We start from the raw sequence: 22,519 nt of genomic DNA, 5'->3' as shown, positions 1-22,519 counted from the left end.
CATATTGTGTCCTGGCTATGTTGAAGAGAACATTTGAGAGTAGGAATGATGATGGGCTTAGCTCCAGAAGAGATTATGGAAACTCTGCTTCTGTTTATCACCTTTACTCAAATGTCACTTCAGTGTCTAAATGTATAAAGCTGAGAAATACAAGAGGGAAGTCTGGTATAAAGCTTTTCTATTCTGCTCTTGCTTTTGTTTATCTGCTTCAATGGTTAAGGTTGCTTAACCATTGGAGCAGATAAATGCAGAGATGACCACATTGGTAACTACAAAGGACAATAAAAGGCAGAAGTATTCCCAGGCACTGGAAGAATGAGTAAAACTGAACTTTGTTCGCAAGCCGGAGAAAGATGCTGTTTCTAACCTGAAACAGGCCTGAAAGATGGAATCTTAAAGCCAAGTGAACTACAGCTCTGTTCATGGTGAGGTCAGTGGTTCAGCAAATTATGGAAATCCCACTGACCCAGAACTCCTTGCAACCCATGATTTAAGGACACACATTTTGAAGGTGAATTGTATAGTTGATCTTTTCAAAGAGAAGGACCTGAGCAGCTGTAGCCAGTACACACGCCCACCATGGCCTTGTAATGTGGCTTAGGAACACTGGCAAAATCCAGCTTTCTGGCCTAACTAATAGAAATAAACTAAACAATAAAAAGAAAGTCTAACCAGTCCATTGAACAGGCTAGCCTTGATAAGATGCATGCAGAAACAAAGGACAGCACTATTGCAGGTATGGTTCGTGCCCTTGGTGCCACCCTATAGAGGTGGGGTACCTATGAACAGTTTCTGTTTGCCATCATTTGTTCCATTGCCAGCTGTGAGATCATTAAGCAATTTAAAACTAATTGCTGTAGGTCCTACTTTCTGTAGATACGCCTCTATGCAGGAAACCACCTTATTTTGTCTCTCTCTGGTATATTAGAAGCCAATAGAGCAGTTTATACCCCCTTACTGGACTTCACAGAAAATTCTTTAAATGTGTGTGTGTGTGTGTGAAAAACATACAGAGCAAAATATTTGCTATTTCAACAATTTGTATTTGGACAATTAAGTGACATTGATTACATTCATCATGTTGTGCAACCATTACTATCTTTTTTCAAATTATTTTGCCACCATTTACAGAAACTTAATGAACCCTAAGCAAAGACTCCTTTCCCCTTCCCTCCCACCCATGGTAACCACTAATACACTTTGGTCTCTCTACAATTGTCTATTTCATATGTTATTGTTGTTGTTGTTGTTTGCCGTTGAGTAGGACCTGACTCATAGCGACCCCTCCTTGGGTTTCTGAGGTGGTATCACTACCGAAGTAGATTGCCCAACCTTCCCTCCAAGGAATGGCTGGTGGATTTGAACCTCCAGCCTTCTGGTTAGCAGTCAAGTGCCTTAAGCACTATGCTATCAGAGCTCCTGTTGTTGTTATGTTCCATCAAATCAGCTCTAACTCATAGCAAATCTATGTACAACAGAATAAAACACTGTGTGGTCCTGCACCATCATCACAATCATTGCCATGCTTGAGCCCATTGTCACAGTCACTGTGTCAATCTATCTCATTGAGGACCTTCCCCTCCTTTTGCTGAACTTCTCCTTTACCATGTGTGATATCCTTCTCCAGGGACTGGTTTCTTCTGACAACATGACCAATGTATGTGAGAAAAAGTATGGTCATTCTCACTTCTAAGAAGCATTCTAGCTGTATTTCTTCCAAGACCAATTTGTTTGTTCCTCTGGCAGTAAATGGTATTTTCAGTATTCTTCACCAACATCACAATTCAAATGCATCAATTCTTCTTCAGTCTTATTTATTCATTGTCCAGCATTTATATGCATATGAGGCAATTGAAAATACCATGGCTTGACTCAGGCACACCTTATTCTTCAAAGCGACATCTTTGCTCCTTAACATTGAATCCTTTCACAGCAGATTCACCCAGTGTGATGCATCATCTAATTTTCTGACTGCTTCTTCTTGATTGTGGATCCAAGTAAAATGAAATCCCTGACAACTTCAATCTTTTCTTCATTTATTGTGACGTTGAGTATTGATCCAGTTGTGAGGATTATATACAATTATTTGTCCTTTTGTGAGTGACTTATTTCACTCAGCTTAATGTTTTCAAGGCTCATAATGTTGTGGCATGTATCAGGACTCCACTGCTCTTTATGGCTGAGTGATATTTCTTTGTATGTATATAACATACTTTGTTTATCCATTCATCTGTTGATAGACATTTTGGTTGTCTCTACCTTTCGGCCAGTGTGAAAGTGATGCAATGAATATTGGTGTGCAAGGTCAGTTATGGATTGAATTATGTCCCTCAAAAATATTTATTGTAAATTCTAACTTCTATACCTGTGGTTATAATCCCATTTGGAAATGGATTTACTTTGTGATGTTAGTGAGACAGGATTTGTGTAGAGTATGCCTTAAGTCAATCTCTTTTGTGATACAAAAAAGATTTAACAAGCAAAGAAAAGAAGCAGAGATAGGAGATGAGAGCTGTCAAGTCACCTGAAGATTGAAGGACCAGAAGCTCAGAAAACACAAAGATCTTCCTCTAGAGCCAACATAGAGTGAGAACCATCCCCTAGAGCCAGTACCTAATTCAGACTTCTAGCCTACTAAACTGAGAGAAAATGAATTCCTGTTTGTTAAAGTCATTGACTTGTGGTATTTCTGTTATAGCAGCACTAGGTAACTAAGACAAGGCCCAATGACTTTTTTGCCACTGTTAGTAATAAAAAGTCCTCTAGGTTGTTTAAGTCTCAAGAAAAGTCTCTTTTCAGAAACTAAATTTCAGAAATTAAAATGTCCAATCCAGTGCAGGCATCAAAACTGAAAACTTCATTCAAAGTTAAAGCTGCCCTGACTACAGTTTTCTTCCTCCCTTTGTCTAATTGCACTGATTCAGGTTCCTCTCAGGTTGGAGCTGGGATAAGGAAGGAGTTGTAAGGGACCAAAAGGTCGTTCTTGACTGGCACAGATGTAATCAGACATTGATTCTCATGGGGGGGTGGGTGCAGCAGATGAACAGTCTGCTTCTTTCTCTTAGGACTCTCTGAAGGTGAACCTCTTGAGGGCAGAGCTTTTTCTCTCACTGGTACTTTCTGAGGAGTCCTCCCTCAATCTTAAAAAACCCAAACCAGACTCACTGCCATCAAGTCGGATCTGACTCACAGCCTCTTTATTGGATCACATTGCTTCTCCAGGAATCACCCTGGGTTTAGCTGGTCTTCCCATCCCAACATGTGGCCTGAAAGCAACATTTGCCCAGTCTTATCCTGTCGAGGAAAGTGCCCCTGGCCTTTAGTGCTGTCTGACTTCTCTCATTTGTCTCTTCCTCTTCAGGCCATTGGTCACAGCCTCTGCCTTTAGTTTTCCACAGGCAGGAACTAAGTGCCAGTGTCTGTGCTCTGCTGCCAGTAGGGACTACATGTTGTCTTAGTTACTTAATGCTGCTGTAACCCAAATACCACAAGTGTGTGGCTTTTAAAAACAGAAATTTATTTTCTCACAGTCTGGAAGCTAAAAATCCAAATCCAGGTCTTGGCTGTGTCATTTCTTCTGTGAGATGACATGTGACACATGTCGTCTCTCTTCCTGTGTGTGTATACGTGTGTGTCTATTCTGGTCTTTTTAAAACTCAGAAATGATTAGGTTTCGGATCTATCCTATACTACTGTGACCTTAACTGATTGATTATATTGCATTATAAGTGATTATATTATACTACATTAGATGTGAGGTCATTACATTACATTATATTGCAGATGGTAATCTGCTGTACCGAAGGGCAAATGATTTAATCACATGTTATTATTCCATGATAGCAACTAGATTGGTGTTTGATCTAGGAACCATAGCCTAGCCAAGTTAACACATAAAGTTAACCACCACACAAGTCAAATTAAAAACTCTTTCACCATGCTCCATTTTGTTTCCAGTAGCACCTTATGTGGATTGATGGAAGAGAAAAATCCTCTCGTCCTCTATTGGGGTGGAAGGAAACACAAAGCACACTGATGACTGCCCACAGCAGTCCTCTCCTAGCTCTATCTGCATTGACTTTTGTGTATTTTAGATAAGTGATGTTGTTGTTGTTGTTGTTGTTGTTATGTGCCGTCGAGTTGGACCTGACTCATAGTGACCCCTCCTTGGGTTTCCGAGGCGGTATCACTATGGAAGTACATTGACCAATCTTCCTTCTGAGGAGTGGCTGATGGGTTTGAACCACCAGCCTTCTGGTTAGCAGTCAAGTGCCTTAAGGCACTACGCTACCAGAGCTCCTAGGTAAGTGATAATATTTTACTATTTTTGAGCCCTTCAGCCATTTATTAGTTCTGCATTTGCCTGGGACCTAATAATTTATTCTTAGTTGTAAAATACCCTTTAATGATACTAAGCCATAAATCCTAGATTCTGTAAATATTACCTTATTTGGAAAATGATGTGATTAAATCAAGGATTTTGATGGACAGATTCTCCCTAATGCAATCATGAGTGATCTTTTAAGAGGGAGACAGAGGGAAATATGGCACAAAAGAAGAGAAGGTGATGTGACCACAGGAGCAGAGATTGGAGTGATATGACCACAAACCAAGGAACACCAGTCGTCACCAGAAGCTAAAAGAGGCAAGGGATGGATTCTTTCCTAGAACTTTTAGAGGAAGTGTAGCTTTGCCGCTGACACCTTGATTTCAGCCCATTGATATTGATTTTGGACTTCTGGCCCCCAGAACTTCAAGAAAATAAATTTCTGTCATTTTAAGCCACTAAGTTTGGAGCAATTTGTTACACTGTTGTATTGCTGTTATGTGCCATTGGAACCAACTCACAGCAACCCCTCCTTGGGTTTCCAAGGCAGTATCACTATGGAAGTAGATTGCACAACCTTCCTTTCCAGGAGTGGCTGGTGGGTTTGAACCGCCAGGCTTCTGGTTAGCAGTCAAGTGCCTTAGGCACTATGGTACTAGAACTCCTATTTGTTATACTAGTCATAGGAAACTAATATAGGAACCTCATTCAAAAATAAGCAGAAAAAGAAATCTCTTTTAAGACCTATTTCTAAGAGAAGGTAACAAAAATATCTTGATGTCCTTGAAAAGGGCCAGTTATCTCTTTTGTAGGTTAATGGTGATATATTTGACTTTTAATGCATATAGATTAGTTTTAGGTACTGCATTTATTATTGTCTCAAATTGAGTCACAGACACACCTTAACACAAGCATTTAGTAATTTCCTGGCCTCTATAAATCTTTCTTTGATGTTATCTCTGTAGAAAGAAACTTAATGGTCTGGTTGTGCTTGTAAAATAAATAAATAAATAGCTGCCTATACATGTTTACTTCTTTCCTTGGATATTTCATATTAATTTTTTTCCTCAGGGGAGCTCCCAGAGATAACAGAGAACAACCTGCTCTGTGCTCTCACTGGGGACGGAGGAGGATTCCCTGCTATAGATAAGAGGGGAGATTGGACACCTTTGATGCTGAGCTGGCTCACAGTTCTGGCTTCCTTGCTGTTGACTCATAGAATCATAGAAACTTGAGTTGTACTAAAACTGGATTTTATAGATGAGGCTTCTGAGAACTATTGAATTCACTGGGTGTCTTAGCTTGTAACAGAAATGCCACAAGTGGATGGTTTTAAAGAACACAGATCTATTTTCTCACAGTTCTGGAAGCGAAAACTGGGTCTCAGTCATATTGATTCCTTGTTGTTGGTAGCCCAGTCATACCTTGGTTCCATGGCTTGTAGACAGTCTTAACATGATGCTTGTCTTTCCCCATGTGTATGTGTTTTCCCTGTCTGTGTGTGTATCTTCAGGAGCTCTGGTGGCATAGTGCCTAAGGCATTTGGCTGCCAAACAGAAGGCTAGCGGTTCAAACCCACCAGCTATTCCTTGGAAGGAAGGATGGGCAATCTACTTCTGTAGTGATACCACCTTGGAAACCCAAGCAGGGGTTGCTATGAGTCAGATCCGACTCGAGGGCAGCGGATGGGTGTGTATATTCTGGTCTTTTTTTACAACTCAATAGGTTTAGGACCAGTGGAGTAGTGCCTAAGGCATTTGACTGCTGACCAGAAGGCTGGAGGTTCAAACCCACTAGCCACTCCTCGGAAGGAAGATTGGGCAATCTACTTCTGTAGAGATACTGCCTCAGAAACCCAAGGAGGAGTCGCTATGAGTTAAGTCAATAGACTGAATGGTAGTTAGTTTGGTTTTTTTGGTTTTCTATACTGATATAACCTCATTAACATAATACATAACAAAACATAACATAACAAAAGAAAAACCCTATATTTAAACAAGATTAGGTCCACTGATACAAGGGCCAGGAATTCAATATATACTTTAGGGGGACACAGTTAAATCCATAACACTGGATTAGTGGTGAAGTCAGGTTAGGTCCCCCCTAGGACTTTGCTTAGTGTACTTTGCTACTCTCTCTCTCTCACTCACACATATACAGACATATTCACTCTGTGCCCTATCTGTTCCTATTTCCTCATCTCCAAGAAGAAAGGGAAGACAGAATTTGGAAGATTCACTTGCTCATTCTACAAACAGTTGTTGGGCATCTAGCATATAATCAACCTCCTGCTAGGCCCCTGCCTAATAAATCTCCATCTAGTGAACTATAAGTTTCACTAAGATCCCTTTTCAAGTTAAGACTCACCTGGAATCCCATTGTATATAATAGATAAAAGCAGAACTGCTGTGGTTGCAATAGAGGCCTGGGAAGTTAGGAGTGGGGGTGGTGGAGGCTGGAGGGAGCCCTTCAAACTTGATATCTCCCACCCCCCTAACAGTTGCCTAAGACTGAGCTTGAGAAATACCATCTTAGAGCTGAGACGAAGAAGATGAAGACAAAGATGACAAACGCGATGAACATGGCTAAGAATACAAAGAAGAAAATAAAGAAATAGATGAAGAAGAAGACGAGGCTGTGAGTGTAGACTTGGGACATTCTACTTGATTTCTAATCCAGACCCTCCTCCTTCCAAACTTTGGGCTGTTGCTTGAATTACTTGATCCTTATATGTCTCAATATCCTCATTAATAAAATAAGGATAGTACTGAGCTCTGATGGTACCTAACTTCTTGTTCATGAAAAGGAACTCTAGTGGTAGCTCAAACCCACATCAGCAGCTCCCTGGAAGAAAGATGAGGCAATCTATCTCTGTAAAGATTTACAGCCTCAGAAACCCAATTAGGGTCACTAGGAGTTGGAATTCACTTGATGGCAGTGGGATTGGTTTTGTTTATTGAAAAGGTTAAATAAGTCCATTCATATAAAACACTTACTCAATGCCTGATACAGAGTAAGCACTTAAGAAATGATAGGTGATATATTATATGTGTTTGCAAATTGCAGGTTTTTGACTCTCCACAATCATATATGGCTGCCATCATTGTTCACTCATCTGTGGAAGATGTCAAGAGAAAATACTTAAAACTTTAGGAAAATTCCACAAAATTTCAAAGTACCTTGATGCACATAGACCAATGGAATAGAACTGAGAGTTCAGAAATAAACCTACACACCTATGGTCAATTGATTTTTGACAAGGGAGCTAATTCCATTTGATGAGGAAAAAAGAATCTCTTCAATAAATGGTACTGGGAAAATTGGATTTCTATATGGATGTCAAGAGAAAGTTCTCACATAGAAATAAATATTCTTTGGTGCTTACCAGAGGTAGGAGGGAAAGGGAAGGTAAATCACTAACTAGAAGGTAGACATATATTAACTGGAGTGAGGGGGAAGGCAATAAACAATAAGGGGGAAGTCAGCATTAAATGGTCAAGGGAAAGGAAGACACTGAGAGGAGCACAAGTTAAAGACAACAGAGGTAAATACTGTTACATACACAATCTTGCAATGACAGTAATAACAATAATCTACAAGTGGATGCATAGAAAGTCATGCAAGGAACAAAAATGGAATTACATCCATGAATATATATATAGGCTTGACAGAGGATATTTCTACATATGAATTAAAAGAAGGGACGAGTGGCTCAAAGCAAATTGGAGAGAAGCTGTAACTTTGGAGATGGGGTTGATGGACAGGTTGCCAAGGGAAAGGGTGAAAAGGAATGGGAAGAGGGGCAGACATGAGCTCTGTGTCAGAGGTGGAAGGGGAAAAGGTGAAGGGAGCTCAACTGGTCTGCTGACTAGGACAGTCCTTTTTCCAGTACAGAATTGGTGCGTAAGGTCCAGAGAGTCTGCATTCTTGACAATGGCAATAGATGGACCTGCAGGTGACACCGGCAACACATCAACTAGTGGCAGATGCAGCTCAAAGACCAGTGATCACCTGTGCTCTGGTGACAATGACCACGATACCCACCTGGCCCATCAGCATTTATTCCAACTACTGATTACATCTACAAAGCTCTAGGGACTCCAGATCAAGTTTCTAAGGAAGGCTGACATCGGACACAAAGAAGAAGTGTTTCCTTTCTGGTTTACATTCTAACCAACAATGCAGCATATGGCAGGCTTCCCTGAACTGAGAAAACTATGAGGAAAGTGAGATAAGGCTGCATGTTCCTAGTTCTTGCCTGCACTCTAACATTGGCCTACTCTACACTAGATGTGTTAAAGAGAAAGAGAGTAGCACAGTACCGCCTAGAGGAGTGTTGCTTTCATATATAAAAGGAGAACATGGAAACAGTAGCTTGGATGAGCCAACAAGAACGAAGATCAGCCTTAAGTTTACTGGATACCTACAATATGTCAGACACTGATCATTTACATACACTCTCTACTTTATCCTCCATGAGGACTCTCAAGTTTGGGGTTATCATCCTCACTTCTCAGGTGAAGAAATATAGGCTCACTGAGATGAAGCCTGTGTGGTTGGGATTCAAACCAAGGCTCTTTTACTCCAAAGAGTTCTTTCCATTACCTGAATTGCTCTCAAGTGGTGCAATTGGATAGGTGTTGGGGAGCTGGTTAAAAGCACAAATGTCTGGTCACATCCTTTGGAATTCTGAATCAGAAATTCTGAGGTAATACTGGAGAATCTATCTCAGCAGAGTTTTTTAAGTTCCCTGGTGATGTTGATGCTCAGTTCAATCAGGGACTGGAGCCTCTCATCAACCTGATGAGAACCAGACTGCCCCATCTTTCTTCCACGGAGCAGCTCTTGGGTTTGAACGACCAACCTTTTGGTTAACAGCCAAATCCTTAACAACTACACCACCAGAGCTCCTTCTGGACTACCAGAAGAAGAACAAATCATTCTTAGAAGAAATAAAGCCAGAATTCTCCATGAACTGACGATGGCAAGACTTCAGCTCACTTACTTTGGACATATCATCAGGAAATATCACTCTCTAAAGAATGACATCATGTTTGGTAAAGAAGAAGGTTAGGGAAAATGAGAGAAACCTTCGATAAGATGGATTGACTCAATAGTTGCAACAACCTGCCAGCAGCACCCGTGACTGCTGAGACAGCATTAATGCTTGTAACAAGGCCTCAGCCCTAGGGAACTCTGCCTACCAAATATGCCTTGACTTGTTGCAATTCCCTTCATACCAGAAGCTGACTCTTCCACTGGAAGGACCTTGGACACAACCAGTCTATCTGCTTTACAGTGAGTCCTTTCACAACCTCCCTAAAGAAGAGAATCTGATCAATCTATAAACTAACTAAAAAAGATTTCTTTAGTAAAAATTTTTGTAGCACTAACAATGTGCCTGGCAATATTTTTAGTGCTTTACATACATGAACTCTTTTCACCCTGACAACAATTATATGCAGTAGACACTACTGTTGTCCTTCTCCTATCCTGATAATTTGCTAGAAAAATTTATTAGCAAATTCCAAAAATATCACTCCCTTTTTAGCAGATGAGAAAGTTGATTCACAGAGAGGTGAATTAACTTGCCTAAGGTCACATAGCTAGGAAGTGGCAAAGTCAGCATTTAAAATTGATATATTTGGCTCCAGTTGCTGTGGAATCAGTTCCAACTCATGGTGACCCCATATGTGTCAGAGCAGAATTGCTCTATAGAGCTTTCAGTGGTTGAGTTTTTTAGAAGTAGATTGCCAGACTTTTCTTCCCAGGTGCCTCTGGGTGGAGTCAAACCTCCAACTTTTTGGTTAGCAGCCAAATGTATCCCTCAGGGACTCTTATCCATACTCAAACTGGATAATGAAAAAAGAAAACAGAAGAATTGATGCAATTGAATTGTGGTATTGACTAATTGAATATACTGTAGAGTACTGTGGGGTGGAGGGTGGGGTTGGAAATCACTGCCATGGAGTCAATTCCAACTCATAGTGACCCTCACAGAATCAGACTGCCCCATCTTTCTTCCATGGAGCAGCTCTTGAGTCTGAACTACCAACCTTTTGGTTAACAGCCAAATCCTTAACCACTATACCACCAGAGCTCCTTCTGGACTTCCAGAAGAATGAACAAATCATTCTTAGAAGAAATAAAGCTAGAATTCTCCATAGAACTGAGGATGGCAAGACTTCAGCTCACTTACTTTGGACACATCATCAGGAAAGATCACTCTCTAAAGAAGGACATCATTTTTGGTAAAGAAGAAGGTTAGGGAAAATGAGAGAAACCTTCGATAAGATGGATTGACACAACAGTTGCAACAAGGGACTCAAACATACCATTGATCAAGATGACATAACATTTCATTCTGCTATACATAAGATTGCTGTGAGTCAGAGGCAACTTGATAGCAACTAACAACAACTAATAATACTTCACTCCAAAATTAAGCACTTAACCATGGTGCTCTTTAATGATTACTAGCACATCTCTGTGTGTTGCAGGTCTGCCATGCTCAGAACCTGCCCACCAGTGTGACACTGACAGAATTTTAAAACAAAATAATATTAATTTTGCAACTTTTAGTATCATCTAGGTATTTATTAGGCCTGTTGCCTGAGCCCACTCAGATTTATGTTTCTCAACATGAGTTCCAAGACCACCAGATTCAGAATCATACAAGGTAATGCAGAGTCTCAAAGATTCTGATTTAACTGATAGGACAGGGCTACATTTTTTGTAAGTGCCTTAATTCAGTCTGATGATTTAGGATTTGGAAATTCATTTGGCTATTAACCAGAAGGTCAGGAGTTTGAACCCACCAGCTGCTCTGAAGAAAAAGGATTGGGTAGCCTCTTTGAGTAAAGATTTATGGCCTTGGAAACCCAGTGGGGGTTGCTATGAGTCAGAATCAACTCAATGGCAGTGAGTTTGATTAGTCCTCAAAAACAATATTTATTTGTAAAATTAGTAGCATTTAGAATTCTTCAGAATTTAAGATCACAGTTTTGCTTTCTTAGAATAATGGAGGGGGGATAGCTCCAATAAAAATTAACGATATTTAATTAAAAATTAGAAAGTATTTTTAAAAAGAATTTGCCTCAAGATTTCTGAAATATCATAAAAACCAAAAAAACAAGTTCATGGCTATCAAGTTGATTCCAACTCATAATGACCCCCTTTGGGTTTCTAAGGTGGTAAATCTTTAAGGAAATACATTGCCTAGTCTTCCTTCCATGAAGTGGCTGGTGGGTTTGAACCACCAACCTTCCAGTTAGCAGTCAAATGCCTTAGGGAATTACCCAAGATCTTATTTCTTTTTCAACTAACTCACACTCATAAAGCTCGTTGACCTATGTAGAAGGATTTTGATATTCCTTCTCTGTTTCCAACTTCCCCAAGATCTGTCCTGTCAAAGAAAAAAATTACAGGAGAAGAACCTAGGTTAGCCTGTTAATGGCACTTTTAGAAATCTGAGCTCTTAAAAATAACGACTAACTGGATGATTGTTCCATTAGTGTGCACATTTGTCAAAATTCATTTATACACCTAAGATCTGTGTACTATACTGTTAATAAAATACAGTTGAATAAAAAGAAAATACACAGGGGGAGAAAACTAAAAAATTAATTACCACTTTTGCATAATTCCATTCCTTAATTTCTCTTCTTTCTGACTTATCATAGAAGACAAAATCTATGTGAGAACCAAATATTTTTCTGATTTTGTTCTCACTTGTTTAGTCCTGTGCAGAAATCACAGGAGTAATAGCTAGAGGGGCTGCTGAAGTATTCACCAGCTTAATGTTACCTTTGGTAGGAAGGGATGAGTATGGACTTGCTATGCTTTCAGTTGTGTTCCTCTTAAAATATGGAATGCACTATGATTGTTTCAAAGAAACAGTTATGTACCACATCAAAGGACTTAACTGTAAAACCAACTACCATTCAATGTTCCAGGCATCATGATGGAAGCACACCTTGGCCAAGGGCCATACAGCCTCTATGAGGTTATCTGTACAGGTAGCCACCCACTGACTGAATCTTCCACTGGTAAACCAGCTCATCATGCAGAAGTTTGTGCATGAGTTGATGGAGGAACACCTTGCAAGCATCTCTGATCATAATCTGAGCCCAAAGAGCTCTTAACTACAGTCTTGGCTTGAGCTCTGTCTTTTACACACTTCCCTCTTTAGCAACACTAGTTCTGAAGATCATAAATTGCATCACCATGTTCTGAAAAATTCTTGCTCAGGGTTTCCTTCTGTAAAATGAGAAAATTCAAGCCAATGTGAGTTAATACTTAAAGGCTCTTTCATCTCCTAAAGTCTATAAATCAAAGATTAAATAAGAAGTATTTATGACTGTGGGTGGTGCAAATTGTTAATGAACTCAGCTGCTAATTGAAAGGTTGGAGGTTTGGGTGCATCAAGAGGCACCTCAGAAGAAAGATCTGGTAATCTACTTCCAAAAAATCAGCCATTGAAAATTTGTGTGACACTCACTTCTACTCTGACACACATGGTGTTATGATGAATTGGAATCAAATTGACAGCAGCTGATTGGTTGGTTGCTCAGTTTTCATGTATAAACACCTCAATGACCCCTTTTTCACTCATGGGAAAAGAATTGATTCTGACCCCCTTTGACTTGCTTCTCTGGAGAAGGCACATATAGTCGTTGCATACAAGGGTTTATGGATGAGGAAAGCAATTGGCTCTGTGACTGGGGGACATATAACTCCAACCAGTGAGCTGCTGCTGATCTTAGTGCATTTCTTGGTCTTAGGGGTTTGTTCTCTCAACTTCATGGTGTAACAAAGATCACATTATGACAATTACAAGCACAATTCCTATTTCAAATTTATGTTGCTCTATACTGCTCTCAATTTATGCTCTCAGTTAAAGAAATGGTTAAGAGACTTGGTTCTCTTGTAGTCATGACCATATTCAGTCTTTCTGAAGTTAACACTGTTTATTAGGAATCATTTTGAGGTTTTTTTATTCTTTAATTCCTGATACCTGGAAAGCAGTATGGGATTCTGATGGGAGAACTATTCACATGCTTGTTTTCAGGAGGACAGTGAACTCCTTTTGAACTAGGTGTCCCACATACCTGTAAGATAAACTTCAGAGTCTCAAAGACACTGCATGATCAGATAGCTTTGAAGAAATTAAAAAGGACTCAAATGAAAGTAGATAATTAACAATTTTACCAATAGATCTCAAAATATTTGAAAGATTCTCAGTTGACTTTAGAAGCTGCGGTGTAATAAATTACATAATGTGGCTAGAAAAGTCATAAGTCTATGTAAACTTCATAGTGGAATTTGCCATGCACAACTGAGTAGCTCCTGATTGTTAAAAGTTATCCACCTGGGGTATTTCTGTCGGGAGCAGCGTGAAGCAATGTTTTGGGAAGTTCTCTTTCTCAGGTTTATAAAATTCTGATGTTGGGATTGGTTATTTTGGTCACTCTGCCAGGCTCAAAAGGAGCCCTCCTAGAGGCAGAAGGAATCTCTCTCACTGCCAGCTGGGAGATGTGAGAAACATGCATTGTTGAGAGAGAGAGACATGAGAGACATACACTGCTGAGAGAGAGACTGAGAGACTTGTACTGCTGGGAGAGAGACTGTTGGGCTGAGAGAGACTGATCGTGCTCCTGAACTTGATTGGTAGCCTGTTGCTTCCCTAATAAACCCCATAATCTGAGTTCTGTGTGACCACTGTAGTGAATTATCGAACCCAGCAGAGAGGTGGTGGGTGCTGCCAGAGGAACGGTTGGTGTCAGCATTGGTGAAAGAGCTGGAGGGAGGCAGCATGTCTGGCTTCACAGGAATAAGCCTCGGGTGACTGATGGTGATTCTGTCTTCCTGTTGTGGGGTTAGAGGAGATCAGAATATGTGGCCTCCCTGCCCCTTTGGCAGATGCCCAAGTACACATCTGATACAAACTATTTCTTTCAGCCATTTGTAAAATGTGAACACGTGTGGCCATCTGTACTTTTTGCTTGCTGTGGCACTAATTTATCCATATCATTAAGGTTGGTTCTACTCTGATGAAGCACTTACTGATGAAGATTGAGTACTACAGTATGCAGCATGGATTACACCTCAATGTAAAGAAAATAAAAATCCTCACAACTGGACCTATAATAAGCATCATCACAATAAATGGAAAAAAGATTGAAGTTGCCAAAGACTTCATATTACTTGGTTCTATAGTCAACACCAATGGAAACAGCAGTCAAGACATCAGACAGTGCATATAGGACTGGGAAAATCGGCTGCAAAAGACCTCTGCCAAGTGCTGAAGAGTAAAGATGTCTTCTTGAGGACTAAGATGAGCCTGACACAAGCCATGGTATTTTCAATCACTTACATATGCATGTGAGAGCTAGACAATGAATAAGGAAGACCAAAGAAGAATTGATGCTTTTGAGTCATGGTGCTGGTGAAGAATGCTGAAAGTGCCATGGACTGCTAAAAGCACTAACAAAGCTGTCCTGGATGAAGTGCATCTGAAATGCTCCTTGGGAGTGAGAATGGCCAGACTTTGTCTCACTTACATTGGTCATGTTATAAGAGGGAATCATTCCCTGGAGAAGGGTATCATACTTGGTAAGGTGGACGGTCAGCAAAGAAGGGGAAAGTTCTCAACGAGATGGATTGATACCATGGCTACAATGGTGGACTCAAGTATCGCAAGGATGGTAGAGTTGGTGCATGTGATGGTTATGTTTGTGTGTCAACTTGACTGGGCCTGGTTGAATGGCTGGGCAGCTGGTGGTAGTTATTCCCCATGATGAGAATGGAAATCAGCTCCATGGTGGGATCTACCACAAGCAGCTGAGTAGCTGCTTTGGGATGTGGTCTGCTTCCCGTATTTAAGGAAAAGCCTTGGGAATGGTATCTAGCCTATGGCATGCTTGGACCCTGAATGTAGCCATGTCATTGCTTAGCAGCCTGTTATGTTCTGCCAACCTTGGGACTTACAATGGACTTAAATTAATGGCCTGCCATGTGGCTTGGTAACATCGGGACTGCGCATTTTTACTTGTCAAACTTAAGGCTTCTCAGCTTCAGCAGCCAGTAGCTGTCTGAGTGAAGAAATGCCTCTAACTCCAGTGGGCCAGGAGCAGGAGGCAGAGCTGGACCCCAAGGTTGAGGGGCTTTCACCCAGCCCCAGAGCCTGGCACATTGAACTTGGACTTAAAGCCTCCAAATTGTAAGACTAAACTCCTGTTTGTTAAGGCCATCCCATTTGTGATATATTTCTTGTCAGAGCAGCACGAGGCAACCAGAACAGTGCAGGACCGGGCAGTGTTTCATTTTGCTGTGCATGGGGTCACTATGAGTTAGAGACGACTCAATGGCACCTCAAAACAACACAGCACTACAAGTTGGTTGGACCCTGAGTCTTTTTTTTTTTTTTTAAGTAAGCAGTGATGTCTTTCTGCTGCAGGACAGGGCCACCCTTTGGGTCTTGATGACCATGCCAAAGATATCAAATGTCCACTAGATTACCTGGTTTGTGAGAAAGAAAACCTGCAGAGTCCACAGGCCAGGACTCCTCTGACAACAGCTTGGCAGTCCTGATAGAATTCTCTCTGGGTAAACACTCCCTTCTGAGAAATGCAAATGTCCTCCATTTCCAGACAATTGCCAGTGTTCATGCTAGGAAAGAAGGGACAATTGGTTCACATTATCAATTCAAAATACCATGCTAGATCGTATACACAACATAGAAAAAAGCAGAATTTTTACTCTTCAAGGACTTGTAGTCTAAAATTTCTCATATAAACAAAAGATGAAATAGAGTACACTTTCCTCCTGACATTAGACACCAAATGTCATGGGGAAAAATATAGATTAAAAGAGAGGCTTGGATGTGGGAATTTGCATCCTGTCACTGTTATGGTACTAAAGAGCTCTGGATGCCAGTTTACTATTTAAAAAGTGAGGAGGATAATTACATGTCCTCCATATCTCCCTTCCAGCTTCTGACACTCTGATACTATTATCTCTAATTTCCTATGCTGGTTACAGAATACAGGAGAAATACAAATGAATAGCATTCTATAAAATGGTTAAGTAATCACCACCAAAAGAATTCATCCATCTCAGAGGAGAAACAAGTCTTGAGACAGAATCTAACACATTATGCTAGAAAAATATCTGTAATAATTGCCAGGCCTTTGAAAATAAAACACAATAATGGTACACTTGGCAGATTTCTTCATACATATGTCTTCACCAACAGGCACAGAGATACAGGAAGGACATGCAAGGTGTTCTTTTATACTTTTAATTGTGAATTGAGCAATTTAGCCACCAATACCTGTTATTTTCTATTTCCTCACATCCTTCATCTCTCTATTTCAATGATCTGCCTCAAACTTCTAAACTTTGAAAAGCAATGGATAAGCACATTAGGAAAAGCAATAAATAAATATCAGAACCAAATCAATAAATATTTATTGAATACTTACCATATGTCAGTCTTTGTGTTAGGGACTGTTGTTAGATGCCATGGAGTCAGTTCTGACTCCTACCCACCCTATGCACAACAGAACAAAACACTACCCAATCTCATAACCATTGCTATGTTTCAGCTCATTGCTGTAGCCACTGTTTCAATCCATCTCACTGAGGGTCCTCCTCTTTTTCACCTACTCTCTACTTTACAGGATATATATCATGTTCTCAAAGAAACAAACTAGGATTCTCCTCATGATAAATCTCTTCTAAAAATTATAAAAAAGAAAAATAAAAAAAAAGTCATGAAAGAAGTTACCTTCACTTTCTACCAGAGCACTTTTATCTAAAATACAGCTATATTTCAACTCACATCGAAAGTTCCTTTAGAATCACTTAAGACGATTCTGGCCCATTCCTTCAAGGACTGGATATTCTGCATTATATTTTGCAGGTGGTTAATAAATTAGGGCTGGTCCAAGCAGCTTCTGAGTAAATTTTCTTTATATAATGACATTTTCTAACATATTTATACATGAAATTATAAACTTTAAAAATTATTAAATACATTTGTCTGCATATGCTATTTGGACTGGAAGATGACCTGACCACTAAAGTCTCTTCCAACACTGCAATTCTATATTTTCATTTTGCATGTTATTATTTTTAAAATACTTATAACTCATGTAGTCATTCTGTTAGGTGTAAAATGCTATCTCCATATGTTTTTGGTTTGCATCTCCCTAACAGTTAATGAAGAGCCCTGGTGTGCCACAGTTAAGCACTCAGGTGCTAACCAACTCTAAAGGTCGACAGTTGGAATGCACCAGCTGCTCCAGGGGCACGGGCTATATATAATGAGCTTTATATATTACTAAATTCTATTTGATAGCATTTTGTTAAGGACTTCTGGGTACTGTATTTGTCTGGTTTTGATATAAGAGTAATATTAGCTTCATAAAGTGAATTTGGAAGTGTTCCCTTCTCTTCTATTTTCTGGAAGAGATTGTGCAGAATCAGTGTTAATTCCTTAAATATTTTCCAGGAGAAACCATCTGAGCCTAAATATCTCTTTTTGGGGAGGTTTTTTGCTCCTTCATTTACAAATTCAATTTAATTAATAGTTATAGATCTATTCAAATTATCTGATATTGGGTGAGTTTTGGTAGTTCGTGTTTTTTAAAGAACTGATTCATTTGCTCAAAGTTATAAAATATGTGCATGTAGAATTGTTTGTATTATTCGCTTATTATGGTTTTGATAATGGATTGACATGAGATGGATTGACATGGTGGCTGTGATGATGGGCTCAAGTATAGCATGGATCGTGGAGCTGGTGCGGGATCGGGCAGTGTTTCGTTCTGCTGTGCATGGGGTCACTATGAGTCGGAAATGACTCGACGGCACCTAACAACAACAACATCGTTTTGATGCCTGAAAAGTCTATAGTGATACCCCCCTACTTCATTCCTAACATTGGTAATTTATCAATTTTCTATCTGTCGGTTTCCTGCCTGCCTGCCTCTCCCTCGCTTTCTGTCTCTCTAATTTATCAATCTTGGTAGAGTTTAGTCTGGTCAAGGAAAGAGAGGAAGGCTCTCAACAGAATGGATTGACACAGTGCCTACGGCAATGGGCTCAAGTATAGCAAAGATTGCCAAGGTGGCACAGGACTAGGCGGTGTTTCCTTCTGCTGTGCGTGAGGTCATTATGAATTGGAGACTACTGGAGAGGCCCTAAGAGCAACAACAGAGTTTAGTCAACTTTGTTGTTCTTTTCAAAGAACCAACTATTTCATAGATTTCTCTCTCTCTCTCTCTCTTTTTCCCTCTTTTCAGTTTCATTTATTTCTGATCTCTGTTAGGTCCTTTTGTCTGCTTGCTTTAGGTTTATTTTGCTCTTCTTTTTCTCGTTCTTGACATAGGATTATAGATTGGAGAGATTTCTCTTTTCTAACCTATGCATTTAATGCTATAAATCTTTCCTTCAGCACTGCTTTGTGTCTCACAAATTTTGATTTGTGACATATATATATATATATATATATATATATATATATATATTTACTTAAATTTCCCATGAAACTTACCTTTGAACCATGGATTATTTAGAAGTGTATTGTTAAATTTCCAAGTGTGTGGAGATTTTCCTGCTTCATTTTTGTTATTAATTTCCAGTTCAATTCCATTTTCCATCAGAGAGCACACCCTATTTCCTCAATTCTATTAAAATTGTTTTAATTTCATGGTCCAATATGTGGCCCATTTTGTACATATTTGTGGGCACTTGAAAATAATGTGCATTTTGCTCTTATTGGGTGAAATGTTCTGTAAATGTTAATCAGATCTTGCTGCTTAATGGTGTTTTTGAGTTCTTCTGTATCTTTATTATTATATTTGTCTAGCTCTTTCAATAGGAGCTCTGATGGTGTAGTGCCTAAGGTGTCTGACTACTAACCAGAAGGTTGGCAGTTCAAACCCACCAGCCACTTCTTGGAAGGAAGACCAGATATTCTACTTCCATAGAAATACTGCCTGGGAAAGCCAAGGAGGGGTGGGTATGAGTTGGAGTTGACTCAATGGCAGTGAGTTTGGTTTGGTTTTGGAGTTCTTTCAATTGTTGAGAGAGTGGTGTTGAATTCTTCAAGTACAATTTTGAGTTTGTCGTTTGTTCTTTCAGTTTTGCAAATTTTGCTCCATCTGTTTTTGCAAACTGTTTTTTATTGTTGTTATGTAACATCCAGTAGTACCCGACTCATAGCGACCCCTCCTTGGGTTTCTGTGACGGTATCACTACAGAAGTAGATTGCCCAACTTCCCTTCCAAGGAGTGGCTGATGGGTTTGAACTGCCAGCTTTCTGGTTAGCAGGTAAGTGCCTTAGACACTATGCTACCAGAGCTCCTAAACTGTTGTTTAGTGCGTACATATTTAGGATTGCTATGCCTAAAGCATTTGACTGCTAACCAGAAGGCTAGCAGTTCAAACCCACCAGCCACTCCTGGGAAGGAAGGTTGGGTGATCTACTTCCATAGAGATACTGCCTTGGAAACTCAAGGAGTCATCGCTTTGACTTGGAAACTACTTGACGGCACTGAGTTTGGTTTTTTTAATGCCTTTTGATTGATTGACCACTTTATCTTTACATAATGTGCCTCTCTTTTTCTGGTAATTTCCTCTGTTCTGAAGTCTACTTTATCTGATAGTAATGTAGGCACTCCTGATTTCCTTTTATTAATCTCTTCAGGATATATACTTTTCAACCCTTTTACTCTTCAACTGGCTTGTACTATTGTTTGAAGTGAATTGGGTTTGCTAATCTGTGCCTTTTAATTATTGTATTTAGACCATTCACATTTAGCATACTAGTTGATATGGTAGGGCTTAAGGCTGCCTTTTTGCTTTTTGTTATGCGATTATTCTATTTCTGTTCCTCTCTTTTGCTTTTTCCTGTCTTCCTGTGAGTTACTTGAACATTTTAAAATTCCAACTTGATTTATCTTTGCATAGATTTTTTTTAGTCATTGCTCTAGTTATTATATTATATATACACAATTTTCCATAGTCTACTGAGGTCATCATATTATCAGTTTGAATGAAGTATAGAAACATAATCTATCTTTACACCTTTTATCTTTCCTTGCTTATAACTGTCTTATGTGTTTCCTCTACATATATTTAGAATCCTTTAGTCACTGTTATAATTTTTGCTTCAACCAGCAAATATAATTTAGAAAATTCAAGAGAAGAGAAATATATTAGGTTTATTCTTATATTTTCTTACTATGTTCATTCTTCCATTATTATGTCCCAAGATTGTTTCTTTTATCATACCCTTTCTTGTTTATAGAACTTCCTTTAACCATTCTTTTAGGGTAGGTTTCTGATGACAAATTTTATCAGTTTTCCTTCATGTGAGAATGTCTTGATTTTCATTTTATTCCTCGAGGACATTTTTACTAGGTATAGGATTCTGGGTTAATAGTTCTTTTTTTTTCTTTCTGGCTCCAATTTCTGATAAGTATGTTGTCATTCTAATTGTTTTCCCCCTATAGATATGTGTTGTTGTTGTTGTTACATGCCATCGAGTCGGACCCGACTCATAGCAACCCCTCATTGGGTTTCCCAGGCAGTATCACTATGGAAGTAGATTGCCCAACCTTCCTTCCCAGGAGTGGCTGGTGAGTTTGAACCTCCAGCCTTCTGGTTAGCAGTCATGTGCCTTAGGCACTATGCTGCCAGAGCTCCTATAGGTATAGTGTTGTTTTTCTCTTGCTTCTTTCAAGATTATACTGTTGTCTTTAATGTTTAGAATTTTGTTATGATCTGCTTTGTTTTGGATTTATTTTGTTTTTTCCTGTTCGGGGTTCACTCAGCTTTTTTAGTCTGTAGGTTTACATCTCTTACCATTTTTCAAAAATGTTCAGCCATTATTTCTTTGAGCACTTTTTCAGCCCTTCTCTCTTTCTGTGCCCCCTGCTAGGATTCTGATGATATGAATGCGAGATCTTTTATTATCAAGATCTTTGAAAACCAAAAGAAAATTTAAAAAAATAAAAACAAATCATTGTTATTGAGTCAATTCTGACTCATAGCGACCTCTATTGGGTTTCCAAGGCAGTGAATCTTTATGGAAATAAATTGCTCCATCTTCCTTTCCCAGAGCAGCTGGTAGGTTTGAACCACCAGTCTTCTGGTTAACAGTCAAATTCCTTATTCACTACACCACCAGAGCTCCTGAGAATCTCTTAGTTTATTTTCATTTCTCTCTTTTCTTCACATTTGAAAAATTTCTATTTTTCTCTTTTATTTCATTCCTTTTTTCCCCATTCTTTATTCTACATTCAACTATTGAGTCCATCCATTAAGCTTTTAATTTCAGTTATTATATTTTTCAGTTCTAACAGTTCAGTTTGATTCTTCTTTATATCCTTTGATTCTTTGCTGAGGCTTTCTATTTTTTTCTTCCCCCTGAGGCTGTCTATATTTTCCTTTGTTTCAAGCATGTTGGTAGGTGCTCATTGAATCATTTTTATTATGGTTGCTTTACAATTTTGTCAGATCATTCTGACAGCACTGCCATCTCAGTGTTGGATCTATTGAAACTTTTTTCTCATTATTTTAAAGATATTCCTGCTCATCGATATGATGAATGATTTATTTTATTTAAAGCTAATGATTTATATCATTATTGTTTGTTGTTGTTGTTATGTACCATCGAGTCAGACCCGACTCATAGTGACCCCTCCTTGGGTTTCTGAGGCAGTATCACTATGGAAGTAGATTGCCCCATCTTCCTTATTAGTGGGCCTTATTTAACTGGTGTTTTCTGACTCTGCCCTGGTGGAGAACGGGAGCCTCTTTACTGCCAGGTGAGGGTAGAAGTTCAGGATCTATACTTGTTCTCCATTGAAATCCAATGTTTCAGGGGCTCTTCATCACTTTTGGGTGGGAGCTCCAGCTCCCCATGTGGTAACTCAGTAAGTTTGTCTCATTATTGTTTTGCTATCTTGAAAGTCCTGGGTCATACTGAGCTTCCTCTGAGTCCCACCTTCTCAGTAAGTAGGAGGTAATATTTCTCATTGCTATCCAGTGAGGAGAAAAACAAATCTTCTCATGTGATCTCTACTTACACCACCACAGGGGGTCATCATTACCAGATTTCTATTTGACTTTCTCTGATACTACTCTAAACAAGCTGTGGTGGTGTAGTGGTTAAGGAAT

Source organism: Orycteropus afer, unplaced genomic scaffold, assembly GCF_000298275.1.
Source record: "Orycteropus afer afer isolate SDZICR_OR568_19922 unplaced genomic scaffold, OryAfe1.0 scaffold00230, whole genome shotgun sequence".
In the NCBI taxonomy this organism is placed as follows: domain Eukaryota; kingdom Metazoa; phylum Chordata; class Mammalia; order Tubulidentata; family Orycteropodidae; genus Orycteropus; species Orycteropus afer.
Note: the sequence above shows the minus strand (reverse complement) of the source record.